Source organism: Propithecus coquereli, unplaced genomic scaffold, assembly GCF_000956105.1.
Source record: "Propithecus coquereli isolate 6110/MARCELLA unplaced genomic scaffold, Pcoq_1.0 Scaffold107, whole genome shotgun sequence".
Lineage (NCBI taxonomy): Eukaryota > Metazoa > Chordata > Mammalia > Primates > Indriidae > Propithecus > Propithecus coquereli.
Window position 1 is genome coordinate 1225737 of NW_012134636.1, and position 8054 is coordinate 1233790.

An 8054-nucleotide genomic window follows, 5' to 3' on the forward strand; every position below is an offset into this window, starting at 1 on the left:
TAGTTACTCTTGGTTTTATTATTGCTTTCAGTTAGGTTGTCTGCTTTATAGAAACTGATAAACTGTGCTACCATGCAGAGCACTGGCCTTTCTGTAAGGACTGGCTTTCGGGCCTGTAGCAACGAGACAGATCCCAGCCCATCTGCCTGCTCCACAGGACAAGACTTTGGGTGATAAGACTTCCACCATCATAATTGATTATGTTCAGATGTTTCCAAAAAAGTTGAGCATTCTGTGTATGTCTATGGGGCCTTAGCCGTATGTCTCAAGTAACTAAGTATTTAATATTTATCTTGCCTTTTATCCGTGCTCTGTTGTCTCTCTACGTGGGCCCACCGAGTCAAGGAAAACACCCCTTTCTTCAAAGGCTGCTCGATCCCCACACACAGTGATGAGGAGGGTCAGGGAAATAAGGAAGGAATAACTCCCTCTCCTTATACGAGGTTCCCTCCAGAGACTGCAGGGCCAGCTTCCTGGGCACGGAACCTGTGCAGCCACCCAGCATCAAGTATTCAGAAGGGCACTTGGTTCGGTGCTCTGCTAGCACCGTCTCGAAACTCTTAATTCTTGAACGAGGGGCTCTACATTTCATTTTACACTGCACCCTGCAGATTATGTATCCAGTCCTGAACAACCAGTGTTTCACTACAAGCTCCATGAAGGCACAGACCGTATCTGCCAACTCCCAGCACATAGCACTGTGTCTAGCACAAGAAAGGTCCAAACTATGTATATACGGGATGAATAGGTACAAGGAAGAGACTACGGGCTCAGAGGCCTAGTCCTTTCTCTCCCCAGTAAACACGGCAACGACAGCCCTATTTGCTGAAGGGCATTCACACGTAAAGCAGGACTGGTCACCAAACAAGAATGAAAACTCACACACAAACTAGAGGAGCAGGCCAGCACCCAGAATGAAAACCCCAGCCCGGAGGAAGGTGAGCAGCAAAAGCCAGGAAGCAGGCAGGCACACTGTCCTCTCTCCCAGATAATGGGTCATTTTCCAGCACTTCTCAAAGCCACGGCCAATTTCAGAAAAGAGCCTTAACCTGAATGTGGTGCATTTTCCTGCCTGTCCCCAGCCAGTATCTGCGCCCGCCCCCTCCTTTCTAAGCCAGCTATCTCTAAGCCCCAGCACCTCCCAGCTGCTAAAAGCCTGAAAGGTTTAATCTCCGAGAAGGATGCTGAAGGGCTCTGTTATCAGAGTCACTTAATTCTGCATTTGCGATGGGCTCAGTCATCTGCATCGGACCGCACTCCCGGGACTGACTCGCACACACTAGCTCTCTGGGAGCTGGAAGTTCTCACTTCATTAGCGCCTCAGAGGCATTTGTAAGTGCAAAGGCATACCGGCAAAGGGGGAGGCAGGGTGTTCCGTTTAGCGTTCTTGTTTTTCAATAACGCCAGTGCTCCAGCAACACTGATTAAAATTTTTTTTAAAAAAGTCATGGCATTTCAGCCCCCCACCACCAGTCAAATGGCTTTCAATGTCCTTTGTTTTTTTCTTTGTTCCTTTTATCTGATTGCCGAGACAATACTTTCCAAGGTGCTGCATCGCCTTCAGAGGCCTCACTTCTAGTGGCTACGTAATATTCCATCAAATGGCTGTGGCCATCCAACACTTAACCATTCTCCTACTGTCGGACACTATTATGTAAGTTCTGCTTTTGTTTGTTTTTATTATAAATATTATTGCAGTGATCATTTTTGAGAGCATGGATTTAGAGGTGGTAGAACTGAATTCAAATGTTAGCTGTCTCTTCCTAGCTAGTGAGACCCTAAAGGAAAAATAATAGTATCCTCCAACTGAAAGCATGGCTGATGGGAGAGTGCTTTCTAAAATATATAAAGTATATAAGCTCTCTACAATCATGTTCATTATTATTTGACGTACCAAGCCCTGTTCAAAAAGAATTGCAAACGCTTGGTCCCTGTCCACTCGAAACCTGCCATTGAAACAGACACTGTAGAGCTATTAAAGAGAGGGATAATGACAAAGAAGAAACAGAAAACCAACATCACTCTAAATATTAGAAGTATAAATGTTTAAGAAAAAATCAAGTCTTCAAAAGGGCCTTATGAATTATAAAATGCAATATCAGGTTGTAGGTTGGCTGGTAACCAGGAAAACAGCACGTAAAAGCAAGCTGATTAGAGGAGGGGCTGAGAACACGGCAGTGGTATGCAAGGCATCAGTTGTGTGCTTGGGGGCAGAGGGGGAAATAGCTACAGCCAGGAGGAAGGTAAACCACGTCCCATGGGATTGGGACCATGAGCTGTGAAAAGAAAATGTATTTGTCCTTTAAATGTCACCGGTATATTTTGTTTTTAAAATAAATAAGCTGTATTGTCAAAACTGAAATTGTCCTGTCTGAATAGACTTTATAAAGACCCCGAGTACAGTAAAAGTATGTTATGTAGGGAGTTGGACAAGGATTCTCTCACCCAGTCAAGACATATTGATTGGTGCCTATGACTCGCTATTCTGCTGTATTCCAGGATACACAGAAAAATGAAGAAGACAGGGAGCACACAAAAGCCCCGAATAAACATGAGCAGTGCCGTCCCATGAAAGCACCTGCAAAGTGCTGTGGAAACAGTAAGGAGGAAACAAGTAATTGTGCCCCAAAAAAGACGTGGTCAGAAAAGGTCTCACAGCCAACGTCACTTTTGACCTAGATCTTACTGGATGAAGAATTCTCCAGGCAAAGAATAAAGAACATGAATAGGTATGTGCATCCCTGGGATAGAAAGTAGAAGAAATTTCCAGATCCCAAAAAAGACAGGGCTCCAGGCAGTAGTATTCTGAGTAATCTAAAGACCACCTGCATCAATATTCCCTGGGGTGCTTGTTTCAAATGCAGATTCCTGGGCTCCACCACAGACCTACCGAATCCCATGGTGGAACCCAGCAATCTGCACCTCACTAAGCCCCCTAGGTCACTGTGACACACGCTGCAGTTGAAAACCAGTGGTACCAATAACAGAATGGCACTTTCCAAACACAACCCAAGTCACAACTACCTCCTGAGCTCATCAGCTGCTGTGGTTTGGAAATGCACCAGCAGAGCAGGGTGTGCATGTTGGCACCTCTTTCAAGCCAATTCCAGAGATACTCCCTCTGCTCTTGACAGCCAGCCAGTGCTGGTCCAGATGGATATATTCCCCCATCAGGCGTGCGCCATTTTGTTGGCTTAAAATTGGTTTTCCAACAAGAAGATTCAGTGACAACAGAGCAGACATGGAGGACGGTGCCAGAGCCAACCATGCCTCAGCCTCACCCTCTGGACCACCACCTCTAACTCCCGCAAATCACACTGGCACAACCCAGCCCCGAGTGAGGAAGAGGGAATGTGAGCTCCTCCGACATCCACTGGTCACTGGACCCGTGTTGAAGCTCAGGTGATGGAAGAGCCTGGAAGCCAAGGCAGATGTTCAGCCCAATTAAGTGGTTCCAGGAGAAAATGAAAGCTTGCCCGATGAGACATATGGTGTCCATTAACCTCCTAAGCAGAGCTGCAGCAGAGCCATCTGCTGGAACAGACTCTCTAGAGGCAAGGAGCTTCCCCACCTCTGTGGGCCTCTGCATGCTCCCAGCAAAGAGACTGGTCCCTTTGCCTCCAAGGCCCTATAACTGGTTCTTTCCGAACTAGGGAGCCAGCAAAAAGAGACACCCAAGAGGCTGCAGTCATGGGACTTGGTGTTTGCCAGAAGGGAGAGTAAACTGACATCATGGAGAGCTTATTCCGTATCCAGTGCATGTAACACTCAAGGAGACATCGGACTGGGGCTGCTGTTAGAGAGATATCATCCCTAAGTGGTCGAACTGACAAAGAGAAAGGACAGAAACTACCATCGCCTGAGTACCCACCATGGGCCAGGCGATGTACTATGCATTTTCAGATACACTTATCTCATTTAATCCCTACCACGACTCTCCGCCCTAGGTCTTATTAGTTGCATTTTACAAATGACAAGGCTGGGCTTCAAACTCGGGTCTTCTAACTTTCAGAAAAAGCTGAAGGCTTCTTTCGCTAGAGGACCCTGCCACAAGTAAGCCAGTTTCTTTGGTTTGCTGGATGGGGGGGCGGGGGTGAGGGATGGGGGAAGGGTCATAACAAAAAGCCATTTGTGGGGCTACAACAAAAGATTATGCATGGATGGGGCTTGCTGCCTTTGATGCTTTTGAAGATGACCAGACTGAGGTTTGAAATGTATCCATGGAAACAGCTTTAGTGGGAAGGGCCGCCAAATTAGCTTGCCCTTGAGGCAGTTGGGTTGGGGACCCGGGAGACTCTTCCATGATGAAGGAAGAGAGCAGTATCAGCTCCCACTTCATCTGCCAGCCTTGGCCACTCCTATCTTCAAAACTGGACCACCTGAAGGCTCAGCCCCTTCTCCTAAGACCCCAGCCATTCCAGAGGCCAAGTTTTCCATGCAGCCAAGCCTTAATCCCTGGCTGAGCCCCCAATTTCAGGGGGCTGAACACCCCTTGGGGCGGCCCCGAGACAGGCTACCACTCTGACTTTCACTCGCCTGCCCTGCTCCGGCAAAGATCTGGGCCCTAACCATGAAGTCCTGTCTGGAGCAGAGGATTCCCCTACCTGGGCTCAGACCTCCACATAGAAACTGCCTGCCTGCCTCACCCTCGAGGCCCCTCCCAGACTCCTGCCCCAGCCCTGCCCACCCCTGCCCACCCCCGAGACACCCTTTGTCCACTCGTGGGATCCTCTGAGCTGACACTCAGCCTGAGCGTCCGCTGAGCCTGCACCTCACAGCACAGCGCTCCGCTGCTGCCCCCGCCAGCGTTCATTGCCCACGCCAGGACCGCGGTACCATCCCGCCAGCTGCCCGCAGTGCAGGTGGCTGACAGAAGCTCCCGGCTGAGCCTCTCTCCAGAATGTGCTCTAGCTAAAGAGAGCCACCTCTCCAAAGGCCACAGCCCCACCTTTGGTGATACGATCTCCAGTGATGGGTTGCTGTGAGGGAATAGAATTTAGCCACCTCTCCTGGATTCGGGCCACCCCAGCTTCAGCAACCCCCGTGGGATCCGCTGGGGCTTTTGGTGTGACTGCAGCCCAGTTCGGCTTCTCCCTCTGCCCGGTCCTGCTTCCTTCCCTGTCCCATGGATGTCGATCCCCTGGGCAATCCCCCGTGAACTGGCTGCACGGAAGCCTCTGACTCAGAGTCTATTTCCCAAGAACCCGGTCTCATAAAGACATTTGTCCTCATTAAATGTGGTGCCCCGTGCTCCCGCCAGCTATGCCCCTGTAGCTGCAGCTTGTCCCCACAACCAGAACAATCACCCTCTCTGCTAAGGTCAAGAAGATCGCCTTGAACATTGAACTTGGATTCTAGTGCTAACTCTGCCACGTACATGGGGAATTACTTAACCTCTCTGAGCCAGTTTCCTATCTATAAATCTACTAAAACTGAGCCTTGTGGCTGTTACTCTGCCAGCTCATAGCAATTTTAGTTATCTCATTCATTCATCAGACATTTATTGAGAACTGACCACATGTTTCCATCCTTCAGACCCCTGTCTAGATGTCACTTCCCCAGCCCCCAAAGACAGACAACTGTCTCCTGTGTCCCCACAGTCCCCAGCCGTACCCTTACAGTAGCTGTTACCCCCGAAATTGTAATTACCTGCTTTTCGTCTCTCCCCGCCATTGGACTCTGAGCTCCATGAGGGCAGGAAATGTGTTTATTCAACACTGTATGCCCCTCTGCCCACCTCAGAGCCTGGCACATGGTAAGGGATCAAAAACATTTGGAAACTAACTAATTTAGTAATGAAGCTAGATGCTGCAGAGAAAGCAAAGATAATATCCTGTGTTCACACACCCCTTTACAATGTGCAAATGGCGTATATACCCAGGAGCTCACTTGACCCTCACAACAACCTTGTAAGGACGGCAGGACAAGAACCATTTTCCCTGTTCTGCGGACGGGGATGCAAAGACCAAGTGGCTTCCACGATTACAGAACCAGGCAGAACCAGAACTCCTGCCTGCTAAGCCAGTGTCTCCCTTCCATGCCCCACCCCTGACCAACACACGAGAGGAGGATGCAAATGTCACATGCTACAGTTCACACCCTAGGAAGGGCTTGCCTCCCCGCCAACCCCAGCCCTCGCATGGGTCCTGTGACTTCCCTTATTCGAGGACTACCACCCTAGCAGTGAATGAAGCACTGGGAGCTCACCTTGGAAACTATTTTTTTTTTTTTTTTGAGACAGAGTCTCACTCTCTCACCTGGGCTAGAGTGCCATGGCGTCAGCCTAGCTCACAGCAATGTCAAACTCCTGGGCTCAAGTGATCCACCTGTCCCAGCCTCCCAAGTAGCTGGGACTACAGGCATGCACCACCGTGCCCAGCTAATTTTTTCTATTTTTTTAGTTGTTTGGCTAATTTCTTTCTGTTTATAGTAGAGACGGGGGTCTCGCTCTTGCTCAGGCTGGTCTCAAACTCCTGAGCTCAAGCGATCCTCCTGCCTCGGCCTCCCAGAGTGCTAGGATTACAGGCTTGAGCCACCGCGCCCGGCCTACCTTGGAAACTATTTAGACCACAAGTCAGAATATCTCTTGTGACAAAAATCCAACGGAGCAGGCCTCTGTGTGACGCTCAGAAAAGCTGGAGAAGGCAGAGGGCCTGCCAGAAAGGCCACAGGAGTGGAAGCCTTGGGGCCTGGACACAGCTCTGGGCAGAGCATCAGCCAGGAAGCAGAGAGCAGGGCCTGAGGTCAGAGGTCAGCCTGGCCAACCCCCCAGGCCTCCCGTCCCCAACTGCCACCCAGCTCACTCCTGATCCTGAACTAGATGTGCCTTTGCCTCTCCTGGCTTTGGCTCTGAACTTATCTCTGTCTCTGTGATGGACACGCACTATCTCAGCTCCCTGGACGTCCTATCAGCCAGGAGATAAAATGGGGGGAGGGGAGGGCGTGCACACAAACGCTCTCTCCCAGCTGCAAAATACAAATTCTTTTCTCCTCTGCCCCACAGAGCGGGGAAAATTCTACACCCAAACACAGTACCGAATGAATCTTAACTCTCCCTAAGGTCTCTTTTTTTTAAAGTCCTAAATGAATGCATGATTTTTCCCTAAAGAAACTGTGATAATACAATTAGCAATACACAGAGGCCTAAGCTGGGAAATCGCAGGCCCTCCCCAACCCCCAGCCCCAGCCTCCGTAGGAGTTAGGCTTTGAAATGAAGAAATCTATTGTCACTGGGGAGCTCAGAGCTAAAGCACAAATCCCAGCAGAGTGGTGATGCTGAAAACCGCGCTTTGTGGAGGCAGCCAGGGCAGCACGTTGATGGCTGGACGTCATTGGCAGCAACGCCGGGCCTATTCTTCCTTTGGCTTGTTTAAGCTTCCGTGGGCCATAAACATTGATCACCACTTAGACTGCAGCGCCTTGGTGATGTAAATCATGTGTCCACGCGGAGCTCGGGGAGAGAATCTCCTTTCAGTCCCCAAACCCAGGGAGGAGTACCCAGAAAACTGCTGATCCTGATTCAAAAATGCACGGGGACGTCTAGACCAGCACCAGCGCCGTCCCGTTGAAATATGAAGCAAGACACACATGTAACTTTAAATTTTCTAGTAGCCACATTACAACATACAGGTAAAATTAATTTTAATGATATATTTTCTTCAATGCAATAATCCAAAATATGATGACTTTAACACATAGTCAATATAAAAAATTATCAGTGAGCTATTTTATGGTCTTTTTATTCTGTACTAAGTTCTCAAAATCCAGTGTGTATTTCACCCTTACAGCACGTCTCAGTTTGGACCAACCACATTTCAAATGCTCAGTAGCCACTTGTGCCTGGTGGCTGGCGTACCGACCAGCGCTGCTCTCAGGTTTGCAGAATGCAGCCCATTTGGGCTTTACAAGGGCTTTTCCCTGGGCCGGCGTGGTGGCTCACGCCCGTGATCCTAGCACTCTGGGAGGCCGAGGCAGGCGGATCGTTTGAGCTCAGGAGTTCGAGACCAGCCTGAGCAAGAGCGAGACCCCTCCATCTCTACTAAAAAAAAAAAATA

At 49.4% G+C, this 8054-nt stretch overlaps 1 protein-coding gene across 2 annotated transcripts in view; it reads right to left on the reverse strand.

The window, feature by feature from the left end:
• SRGAP3 (SLIT-ROBO Rho GTPase activating protein 3) overlaps positions 1–8054 on the reverse strand; it is a 242111-nt gene that overhangs the window by 194933 nt on the left and 39124 nt on the right. The window lies entirely within an intron of this gene.